Source organism: Patiria miniata, unplaced genomic scaffold, assembly GCF_015706575.1.
Source record: "Patiria miniata isolate m_02_andy unplaced genomic scaffold, ASM1570657v1 HiC_scaffold_6, whole genome shotgun sequence".
NCBI lineage: Eukaryota > Metazoa > Echinodermata > Asteroidea > Valvatida > Asterinidae > Patiria > Patiria miniata.
Genome location: NW_024037073.1, coordinates 15,963,617 through 15,976,350, shown reverse-complemented (window position 1 = coordinate 15,976,350; position 12,734 = coordinate 15,963,617). Strand labels below are relative to the sequence as shown.

The window sequence follows — 12,734 nt, the reverse complement described above, 5'->3', positions numbered from 1 at the left end:
GGAACGAAGACAAGTTTCAAGGAAAAAGCAATATTTTATTTCATCAATGTTTTATGCATTCATAATAAATTCAAATGTTTGATATTTAGTATGGATTTGCATTGTGATACTGTTAAATGTCACAGCTTCCTTGACGTCAACTGACGAGTTTAAGAATCGTATAACACAATGGCTCCTTCATGTTCATACTTTTACACAACATAAATATTTTACTAATTTACTACAACACAATTGATGAAACTTCCATGGTAGGTTTACTATTGTATTGGTCTTATGAATTACGTTGACTGCAATGTCAATATCTTCAATCTACTCAAAATTTCCGCGTCACATGAATCGCAATAATCTTTAAAAAGAATTCATTTATGTTATTTTTTCATACAAAAATAGAACGTATTTGAATAATTTACTTAACATTGTCATAACAAAGTTCCATGTGCAAAGGCTCGTTTGCTCAACAATAAACATTCAGACAAGAATATTTAGGCAAGAATCTTAACTACTGGTACAAACCAGTCCGGTTTTTTAAAATATTATTTGTGCTCATGCTAATTATACATAAAATAGGCAGTCATGCTCTCTTCTTTATTACTCACATGTTATCGGCATTCTTTCAACAAAAAGTATTTTTGTACCTTTCATAAAAAAAACCCATCAAACTAATTAAACAAATCACAAACTTAAGCACTGTTTTTTAAAGCGCAACCCTTGATAATTGGGAATGGCCCGTGCCATTCTTTTTTTTTTCTCATAAATCTACACTTTTGTTTGCGTATTTTAGTTCACGTCGTCAAACCTTTCCCCTCGTTTCCATCATCATTCATGGCCTCTGTTTTCATTGAAACTACCACTAACAGCCGCTCTTCCTTCTTCTCGGAAAGGGACTACATGGTGCTTATTCACGAGTCGGCCATTTTTGTCAAGTTCCCAGAATGTATTTAATTAATTGTTCACTGTTGAATGGGATGGCGCCAGACTATTTATGCAGGCACAATGCAGCCTTATTTTTACTGTCATTTTTTTTTAATATGGCTTTAAACAGTAGGGAAAGTTTAATTACAAATTTTAAATTATTCATTGAAGCAGACTGGAATTTATTATACATTAAGTTGCTTTCATTTCTCTTCGCAAGTTCCAACATTTAAGATGTTACCTAACTTTCAATTCAATATGGCCGACTCGTGAATAAGGCCCATTCACAGCCTCGAAGGACTATAATTTTCCGGCACAAATCCTATCCAAAATCTTCGACTTTTCAACTCAACCTCGTCTGTGTGATCACAGATCTGATTTGCACATTTCATTCCTTGTAAAGCACACACACCTGGGATGACATTCTTTTCTTTGTCTCGCCGTTCACAATCATGGCCCGGGTCCCAATAGTAGTTGACTTTGCCGTTTCGAAACAAACCCAGACATAGTGTCTTCCGGCCACTCGTCTGATGGTTAGTCTTGCTTCTAGCCGACAACTCCGACACTTGCCCTCTCTTCTCGTTTCTGATTCCATGTTCTATCAGCTGAAGTTGGTGATCTGATACCAAGCCACTCAGATTCGCTCTCATCTTAGAATATGTTGGTACCCGGCGAGCTTGAAGTGTCATTACTGGTCCGTCGCGAACTCCTCCTCCCGAAAGTTGGCATGTTGCTAGGCGACGGTGATGTCTCTCCAAACAGCCAATCCATATCGGTGGATCGAGACGTTGAGGGCGGGCTCTCTCGCTCTGGGATTGCTTTCTTTCCGCCAGTGCTTGTGTTTCCCCGACTCGACTGGTCACGTGAGAGAATCGTTTCTCCTGGCTTTTGCTCCTTCTCTGTGGTGAAATCATGATCATCACCAATCGGTGATTGCCTTCTTTCAGGGCGAGGCTTCAACCTAGTTCCTCCAGTAAGCCAGAGTGAAACATCTCCCTTTATTTTCATGGTTGGGACTTCAGGTTTTGTATTAGATGATATTGTTTCAGACGGAATGCTATCAGACAACGCTGATATCCGTCCAAACGAGGGTCTCTTTGCGGAATTCTCCGCAGGAACATCGTCAATGTCTGAATAAGTGTACGCCTCTGTTTGCTGCTGATGGACCTGAGGCTGAGGAATTCTTCTCGGGCCGTGCAGATGAAGGACCACCAAAAAGATCGTCAAACCAGTCGGAGGACTTGTCGACTTTGTTACCTGGACTGCTCGGTCTGGTAGCTGTCACTGAAGCTTTTGGCGAGGAAACTTGAGTCTCGTGATAGTCCGTGAAAAAGCTGTCCAACGCCTGTGTCGGCTTTGATGGCCTTCGTCTAGAGGGTGCTTTGGTGGAACTCTCCGGCTGCGCCTCGGGAAAAATATCCTCTTCAATTACAGTCTGATCAATTTTCCCTCTTCTGCATCCTACGGTTGGTCTGTCTTTTGCATCATTTGAGAAAAGGAAGTCATCGTTGCCGGCTTCCCGTCTTGGAGAACTCAAAGACGTTGTCGGTCTGTGTCTCGACGTTGGTCTGTGTGAACTTACTGTTTCATCTCTCTTAACAGGGGGTGTGTAGAGCGACTTACTCGAAATCGATGAATTTCCAAGAAGCCATTCCAGGATGCCATCATCTTCCTTCTGTGTTTCTGTAGCAGCATCTCGGGGCTTCGCAGACTTGAATTCACCTACTCCCTGTTTCTCTCTTTCCGATGAGACACCAACCTTGAGTTTGCCCTCTTGGAAGCGACGTTTTCCAAATCTCGGCTCAGAAGGCTTAGAAGCTTCGGAAGACAGGTCTTTGTCTACTCTTTCTAAACTTGTGTTTTCCTTTGATTTTGCTGATGAGAAGTTCAAGAGCCAGTCGGGTTTAGAGTCTTTTGTGTCCACCTTCTGTGCTTGAGACACGGCAGTATTGGCTTCTCTGTTGTCCAGTGCCGAGGTAATTTCTTCACCGATATGAAGGTGATTTGCCGAGTGATACTGAGGGGACGTATCAAACATGGTAACCACTGAGTCAGTGAGGGAATCTTTGTCACGTCTTACTGAAGGGCTTGTTGGATTTTCCACATTCAGAACTGATAAACACTTCCCACTGAAGCTGACAAGCGTCTCTGGTTGTTCACTGACATCACCTGCCTTGAATTCCTGGGCTTCCTCTGCCTTCACTGGTGCTTCACATTCGCCAGATATTCGGTCATCTTCGACCGTAGAAACTTGCAGGCTTGGTGGAACTTCTTTTCTAAGTTGTTCCCTTGGTGATACAAGACTCGTACTCTTCCCCAAACTGAGATCATTATTCTCGACTGGTCCATGCGATAGGGATGAGAACCTACCACCGCTAGGTTTTGGTGGTGACGTAGACCCCTCGAACCAATCAAAAACGTCATCGTCGACGTCGCTAATAATCGTTGGCTCTGTCGGTGGAGGGATGAGTGCAGCTGGCTCTTCTTTGACTGGAGAGGGCGTTGCATCTGGCGCTTTAACATGCAGGCCCAGATCGAACGCAAACTCATCATCTGATGTCGGTTCATTGTCTTCGGACGGGATGTTGCTGAGATCCTCATTTGGCTCCGCTGTCTCCTCGTCTTTGGCCGTCAACTTTTCCTGTTTGGTCTCACCCGGTCGGCTTTTATCTCCGTCATTGGTGGTGAGCTCAATAGCAGTTTCTTGAAACGTATTCTCAGAACTGTGTTTCTGCATTTTAGCCGTCTGTTTTCTGCCAACATTAGACAGCCAATCGCGGACATCTTCGACATCGTCGTGTTCAATTTCTCCTCCTGCATCTATTTCCTTTACTGCCTTTGCCTTTGTGTCACCGGGGAGGTCTATACATCCATCCTCTACCCAACAGGTGACTGGAGCGGTGAGAAGTTCCTCAGATACACCTTCTCTCGGGCCCTCCGTAAGTTGCTGATCAGGCAAACTGGTTCCATCGTCCGTGATTGTCGAGACGGGTGGAAGGATGTCAACAAGGCGAAGCTTCTGTTGCTTTTCTTTCCCTTTGGACAAATTCGTTTGACCAACCTCAGAGTCCATTATGTCTTCAGTTGTCGTTGTGGTATTATTTTTCATTTCAGATGCCACAGAAGGAACTCCAGATAATGCAGAACTGTCAGGAATGTTGCCAGAAGGCTCGGGGTGCTTCCCCTGTATCGGAGGAACATCGACCGGCGAGGATTCCTCTTGAGGGTCGGTAACTGTAGTGGATCCTTTCCCCTTCTCCTTGGAAGCATCAGCTACAGGTGAGGGATCCTCCCCGTCCTTCGCTTCTCCTGCCTCCTGTACGACCTTCACCCTCTTGAGGATCACCGTGTAAGACTCGTCACACTCGAGAGGAATGAAGGGGATGGTCAGGGACCTTCCCGTTGGCGGTCCTGTCGGCTGTGATGAGGCAGCAACTGCTGTCTCCTTGGTTTCTTCGTCTCTGCTGACATCAAGGGAGCAGCTTTCGTCTTCGCAAGACTTTTGTCCCAGGCATGCCTTTTTGTGATGGCGATTAGGTTTAGTTCGAACTGTAAAAGTAAAACAAAAACAAGGAAATAAGTACCATGAAGTCAATTGTTCTTATGGGATATTTCTTACGTCTCCACTAGACTGTTGAGTGCTAATTTCGATCTGTTTTGATTTTGGTAAAAATATATTATCATTGCTGCATAGATCGGCCTGTGATTCTACAAAATAATACTGGAACAAAGAAAGAAAAGAAATGTATGGTGAATTTTCTTTCAATTAAATGTGACGTTAAAGGATTTTAAGACGAACACTGTTCAGTGTTATTATAATCTTTATGTGCATTTGCTTTAATTTAAATACATCTGTTGGACATAGGCCTAAATCGTTACCACAAAATTGCGAAACATCTTTAAAAAATTGATTATGAGTAAAAAAGAAAAAGCCCAGTTTTTTTCGGGAGGCATAGCATGCCCGAGTATCGAAGTCAGTTTATGGTTGCCTGTGTCTCTTTGCAATGAGCATAAACCTCATTAGACTCACCCGTTTGTCGAGTTGGCTCCTCAGACTCGCTCGTGCCGGAACAATAGTCATTACGACATTTCAACTTGGGACATCCCGATTTAGTCATCCCCTCGTGGCACGATCTGCCCAAGTTGCTTCTAGTTGCAAGAACATCAAATCCCTGTAGGTTGCCTCTCTCTGCTTCTGCCGAAGGCTGCTGTTGCCTCTTCCGCCGGACCAGCGTCTTGCCCCAGGCCTGGTGAGCAGCGCGGCCGGTGTGGTAGTCCACGCCGTCAACGCGACTGTTTGCTCGGTCCAACTCTTGCCGAGTGATGACCGCTCTCTGTCTGGCTCTCTCCGCCGCCTCGCGGCAGTGTCGGGCTCTAGAAGTGCTGTGAAAGCTCTGCGCCCGTTTATGGATGGCGAATGATTCATCCTCGTCGGTGGATGAGTACTGGCTGTCGTCATCAGCTGAATTTGGCCTCTGAGGATATAACCCATCAGGCAAAACTTTGTTTTTAATAGTATCCTTAAAGTTAAGCTCTTAATCCATGAGAGTATGGCGTCATGACAACAGGTGGAAACTATTTCACCAGAAATATTTTGATGATCAGAATCATGCCATTCATGATGATAAGGTCATGCCATTACTTTTAACCTCTTTTATTTCAAAAGCAACAAATATTGTGAAAAAAATTAATTAAATGTGCTTTTTAACCGAATTATTTAAAAATTTAAAAGTGCCATGATCGCCAGAAGCCCCCAGATATTTTTTTGAAATGACTTTCCTCACATTTTGGCATTTTTAATTCTTGTTGCTAACATAATTTATGCCCCCCCCCCCCCCCAATCTCGTCCCCAATCAACATGAATTATACGATGTGCCCACTTACTTCTCCATATTTACGTCTGGTTAGCTGGTATCTCTGAGGCACGCGGACGGTGGAACTACGCATACATTTCCCGTCGTCAACCTGAGCACGTCCAGCTGATGGTTGCTTTGTTTCAGCCTCGTACTTTGTTGGTACGGACTCCATCACTGAGTCGTTGTAATTCACCGTCATTTGGACACGGCGTAGCTGGTCTTGTCGCCTGACCTGGGCCGCCTCGCTCGGGTAGAGAACAACTCTCCGTCTAACCGTATTGGTATTCCGTGTCTTCGGCACAGTCGGTTTCCTCGGCATGAATTTCAGGGAGTCCTGATCAAGCCAGCCGATCTTCTCGTCGACGAATCGAACTCGTTTGACAACCTTTGTGTCCTCTGTCGTCTCCTGCTCAACTGAGACTCTAGATGTCGCACTTTTCTTTGGGATCGTGCAATCGGTGTGTGGAACCTCCGGTGTGGCGTCATCATCTGACACGCCGGGTTTGGCTCCTGACTCGCTGGCTTGGATTGACCGGCAACGTCCGGGGGTGATGTAACTGGGTCGCGGCAGTGCTGCTTTATCGTTGATTCCCCGGGCCGGGCCGTTGAAGGGTATTATTTCAACCTCCTCTCTCCTCTCCATCTTCCGGAGGTATTTCAGGACGGTCCTGCAATCAGTCTTATCTTCAAGAAAGTGAACTATTTCGTCACTCGCTCCGAAAGGGTCTTCCAAGTTCAACGGGGACATCGTTAGTCTGCTTTTGCTCGTCTTTCCGCGTTTTAAAGCAGTTTGTATCTGCTGTTTTCCACCATCTGCTGCTTCCGAGCCTTTTGGTTTGGCTGTGCCAATTTTCCCGCCATTTTTCCTGACGGGTTTGAGTTCTTTCTCAAGGGGGCCAGTCCTGCTGGTTGAGACTGGTTTCGACCGGTTCCTGCTGCCTCGCACCGGCCGGATCCGGAAGGAGGAACTGCTGTCCTCTCTCGGGATTTGAATACGAGGTGATGAAATATCATCCTCGATAAAACGTTGCCAACTGTGGCGCTCTGTGGAAAAAGCAGGAAAAGCATTGAAAAACCAACTGTCACGAAAGCAACGTCAAAGCGACAGTCATCAAAAACACCTTCCTTGCATAGAGTAGACAATTCAAATGGAGTTTCTTAGCTCATCTTTCATCTGACAAAATTAAGGAAAACAAAGGTTGCCGGGTCGAATTGGGGGAACCTAAACAAGTTTTGCTACTATCATTTTGAACAAGTTGGGCAAAAGCAACACTTGAGACAAGAATAAGAAAACTTTTTACTTACCCTTGCCAGACATGCAATTCACTGTTTCTGAAACACTCTAAATCCTCAGAAAAGGGATTTTTTTTAAAATTGTTCAAACACAAGAAGCCTTAGTGGTAAATTTTACATCAAAAAGATCGCAACATTTTCGCTCAGTGAAAATTCGATACGTGTGTTGAATTTCAACGAAATATGATTTCTGAGCGGACTCCGGAAATCCAACAAGAAACAAACATTCGATACCATAGAAAAGGTTTTAGGCGGGTCTTCGTTGTGACGTAATAATTGTATTGGTGTGTGACGAGCTGAACGCGTGCGCACATACCTCGAGTGCAGTGTACGCGCGCGTAGTATGCCACGCGTCTTTTATAGGACGGCGCCCTCTATTATTATGACTGTCTGGAATTTTTTGTGACCGTGTGGGCCTTACGGGCCTGGGGCAGGGGTCCACAACAACTGAAACATATTTATGGAATCATAGGATCATTTGATTTTCCAATAATAACACCACTCAAAATCCAAAATGACAGCAGGCCTGACGGAATAATTTCACGCATGCATTGAACATGTAACAGCTACGATATTTAATTCCAAAAAAATGTGCTTTTGATAATAATTCAGTAGGTTACTTGTGGGATCTAAATGCAAATGATAATGCCTTGAACTCCGCGAGCGAGAGCATACAATTATTATTAGCATAGGTGGCGCTGCACCAACCTCGTCCCCAGTGCTTACTTTATTTCCAACCGCGTTTCCAATAGTAAACCTTGGATAGGAAACTTTCTTCCTGTATCCTGATTGGATACCGCAATTGGCTAGTAATGAATTTTTATCGTGTACTTGGTGCTATATATTCACAACGTGCACTACGTGTTTTCGCGATCATTCGTCCACGCCTTATCGAAAATACTAATTTCCTTTCCAATTTGCTCATATTAAATATGAAATATGATACTGCATGTTGTCTCGATAAGATCGTAACAGTTTGATTTCAAGAATTGTGTTTTCGTAACTCACGCCGTGCTCGCGCTGCTACGAATTGACTCTGTTTTTACCCCAGACACCCCATACAAAAACAAACGCTAATGTGTAACGCATATCCAGGCACCAGACTGTTCCTCATTTGCATACGTGTGCAAAAATCTTGCACATGCAAATGATCCAATGTGAGAGAGCAGGTAGTGGTGGGCGCGTACTGCTCGACGCCCTGGGGACGAGGTTGGCGCTGCACAGCACTGCTGGTGGATTAGATTTTGTGTTTAGGGTACCGTGGTGCGCATGCAAGAGGTGGGGCCGGGGGAGGGGGGGGGGGACTGGGCGCGACACGTGTCCTGTATGTAAGATTCAGTGGAGCTCCATTCCCGTACGACTTGTAGGCCTCTTCGGGGTTTGGGAATGAGATGTGGGACATCAAGCGCTCCTCTACCATCCCGTACCTTCGCGATTATTTTAGGGAAATAATGCGTAGGCCCTACTATCGGACGACTCACGGCCGATGGTCGGGGTGTAAACCATGCATCCTGCCTCCCAACTGCTGACCAATGTTAATTATTTACTTAATGGATAGTTGGATACAAAATACCAAAGTTCCCCCACGTCCCTAAATATTTCATCTGTCAATACTGCAAATCTGCAAGTTTGTTGTTTTTGGTCTTTTTATGCGTTGACTCATGGAGGAATAAAAATTCCTGTTTGACTGAGACGCCTTCTCCACCACCGCCCCGTGAAAAATCTGGGCCTGGCTCAAACATCCAAGCCCCCCCCCCCCCCCTTTCGTGTATCCGCCGCTCCGCTATCATTTTACGCGCCCCTTGAACAGCCGCCAGGTATTACGTGATTTTTGATAATAACGTGATGTGAAGGGACATATCCGGGTTTAAAGTTCACTTCTTGATAAGAAAACGACTCAAACAAGTTTAACATTTTCACTTGAACCCGGAAGTTTGTATTAACTGGTGCCCGCTTCCCCTGTCAACAGTAGATTCACGTTGAATTTGCTTCTGGGGCCCAGCGAATTAATCATGAGAAAATAGACTGGTTTCCTAAACGGCACCCAGTGGATTTCGAATAGGGTTTGAAGCGGGAATGTGACCCGTATGTCCACGTACGGAGAAAACTGTGAGAAACTGACAGTGAAATGTTGCCTACTGAACCGTAAAAACTGAAATGGGTGCAACGCGGTTATATTCTTCTTTTGTCATGTCACAAACCGGGTTTCAGTCAAGCCCGTAAATATTCCTAATCAATGAAGTAACTTGGACAGTCTTTCAGAATCCAGTGTCACCTTTATTTAAAAAACCAAGGTAAGCATGATTTTATGATAAAAAAATCATTTTAAAATGTGCACAGACAATGATAGCCCCATAAATGTGGCCTATTTACTGGACTGACTCCGTAAACATAGGCCACACATCCACATGTACAAAAATCGTGTCGACGGAGCCAAATTTTGATTTTCACATTTAGGCTTAGTTTGTAGGTTTTTTTTGCTTTAGAAGCATACTCACCCTCTTAACAGGCTAATCAGAAAGTGCTGCCTTTTTCAGATGTCTAATTTTTGTGAAATTTCATGTTGAAATTTTGATAAGCAAACGTGTAAAAATGAATCTGGAAATTTCACGAAAAATATACATCTGAAAAAGGCAGCACTTTCTGATTAGCCTATAAAGAGGGTGAGTATGCTTCTAAAGCAAAAAAAACCTACAAACTAAGCCTAAATGTGAAAATCAAAATTTGGCTCCGTCGACACGATTTTTGTACATGTGGATGTGTGGCCTATGTTTACGGAGGCAGTCCAGTAAATAGGCCACATTTATGGGGCTAAGACAATGACAGACATTGACAGACTCAGTCAGACGTCAGTCAGACTCAGTCAGTCTACCCATAGGCCTAGTACTATGCTATATTAAATTATGGCAGTGGATATTTTGCCGGAGACGGCGGAAAAAAATCCATACTGGATCACCACCTTTTTTCCAAGCACCAAAAGTTGCATCCTTTATGGTTATTCCCTCCACTTTCCCTCCTCTAGCGACTCTCACCCTCTCCTTTCCTTTATTTCTATATCATTATCAGTCACTTATTTCATCGAGATTCGAACCTCGGACTCTTGCTTGAAACACGAGACTATTAATAGGCATAGCACACAAAAAATTATTTATTGTGGCTGTGCAATATGTATCTGTATGCTACTGCACAATCGCCTATGGTGGGGCTATCACGTGACGGGTCTACAAGTACAAGCCCAATATGTAAACAGACAGTGCCAATTGAAAGAGCTATGTGAAAGATGAATACTTATATTTGTTTTTTGAAAATCGGTCAATGCATTCCAGAGTTATGGTAAATTAAAGTTCACCAAAATTAGCGAAATCCTGCCAAAAATGGAATAAAAGCCCCAAAAAGGAGTTTTTAAAAATTTTAACCAGCACTTTCAATATGTAGATTACTTCAAATAGTATTTCAAACACAGTATTTAGCAAAATGGCCACCTGGAAATGTACTACATCAAAAACCGAATGTATATAATTTTGTATGGTCTCAGACCGTCAAAAGTGCCCGTTTTCCCAATTTCAAGAATGGAAACACTGGAAATGGTGCAAAAACGACTAAGTCCACCTCATTAATATGCGTAAACACTATAACTTTAGTTCTAAGTGGTCTATTGTGATGAAATTTGGTATGTAGGCTTTCTCTATCATGACGGGTCTACAAGCCCAATATGAAGTAAATACCTCCATAATTATGCAAATTAGCTTTGTGCAGCTAATTAATATGCGTAAACGTTATATCTTCATTTCCGAGTACCCTATTCTGATGAAAAATATATGCAAGCTATGTGTTTGAATATTGGAACAATTATTTAGAGAAAAGAAGTGATTTACATCATTAAGCAAATTGTTTAATATATTTAATGATGCCTTCATTATGTAAATATGTATGTAGTAATTAAAATCAGTCCGGCTCATTAAAATTACAAACCTAATCCAAAACAGAACCTTGCTTGTTTTATCTTTTGTATTGCCTCTTTACATTTTGTTATATAAATCACAGTTTCAAGAAATAAAAAGAACACAAATATTTGTTTACATGATTTCTCAACCGTGGGTAAATTGTTTATTTCACAATACATTACAAAAAATTACTGTCATAAAATCCATTCAGTTAGTCCAAGGAGTAAGTGCGCAAATAACAACAGCCACAGTTTAGCCAAAATGCATGTGCTGTTTGCTGCGCAGATTTCACGACACTGAATCAATCCAACACAACCGCATACCGCACAAACAGAACGCCCCTCGCATGAAACAGTCGTAGATAAGAGCGCCCACACACAACGCGGTGCGCGCACGTGCAATGCTCAACCAATGCTGCTACATTCATGCTTCATGCCTCCCTTCACACGGCTCAACTCTGACCGTGTTTTTCAAGGATTTGTTTGGCCTTTTTTAGTCACCTAAAATGTACCGTTTTAAGAATAAATAGAATTCAATCTTCTCCACGAAAGTCACCAAGCACTTCTTTTTCTTACCAGGGCATTTGTAATCATAAACTAGTTCAGAAACTTGGCCAGCAATCGCTCAAGTAGATGCGAGAATCTCGCCGCGACATCGACAGCGTCATCCGTATACACACCGTTTGGTCACGCTTCTTGTCATTTTCAAAACTGACGCAAGGAAAAACTCGCTGTATTTTTTCTCAAATGGACAGGACTTCCACTCAAGTATTTGATGATATGTAAGGATGAGGTGATAGAGCAACTTCTCCACAATTGTGCGGTGCTTCTTTCTTCTCGAAATTGTGGAAACTTCAATTTTTACGGGAGGGTTTTCTTTGCACAAAATCTACGCTTCAAACTTTCGAAACTGACGGGTAAGCTCCAAGAAAGAAGTGTGATGATAATGTCAAAGGTCATGTCTACCATATTTGGAAGTTTCATGCTCAAACAAGGAGCGGAAGGCCTGTCCAAGACCATTTCAAAATAGGGGGTTTTGCGCTTCGTTTCTGAGCTGCGCGCGAAGGGAATAAAAGATCCTGCGTGACTGTAGCGCGTAATGATGGTGTATTTTATAAGTTCGATTATTGTCGCTGCATTTTATTTATTATGTACTTTAAAAATAAACAAATATAAAAGAAATGACACACTATTCACACAAGAAAAAATAATCTTGATTGGTTTATTGACTCTAAAATGAGACGATCTTGAAAAGTGCACTACATCATATGTCGCGGTCACTACGTGCGTACGGCAGACTGTATGTTGGGCCAGAGTGCTATGCCTACACCGCTAGGCCGCGCACGATCGCTGTTGCAACAATCAATCTTTGGACGTATTTGAAGTAGCCGTTGAAATAAACTAAATATTCATGAGAAAATAAATATTCATAATGACGTATTGCACTATCATTGGCCGGCTCATGCGACGTCATGGTTGTCGATGTCATGCGTATAACGTACTGCTGTTGACCCCGGCTGCTTCAACTTAGTTCTGCACGATGTGTGCATCCAAAATGTGCTCTAAAAACACATTTTGCCTAATTTTTTTCGCATTTACACAGCTTCCTGGATTCCTCTTGGGTGAAATCAAAAGGTGAGATGAAAATTAATATGTTTGGCGGCAGATAAAGTGGCGATCGAGTATGGACATTTTTCCATCAGCAAATGAGCGTGACATTTTGCTCTACG

General features: G+C 43.0%; 1 protein-coding gene across 1 annotated transcript in view; it reads left to right on the top strand.

The window, feature by feature from the left end:
* Positions 1-9,140: 9,140 nt before the first annotated feature.
* LOC119742999 (E3 ubiquitin-protein ligase MIB2-like) overlaps positions 9,141-12,734 on the top strand; it is a 45,508-nt gene continuing 41,914 nt past the window's right edge. Inside the window, exon 1 of the mRNA XM_038219297.1 lies at positions 9,141-9,355. The gene's annotated coding sequence lies outside the window, so the exon portion shown is untranslated. The remainder of the gene's footprint in view (positions 9,356-12,734) is intronic.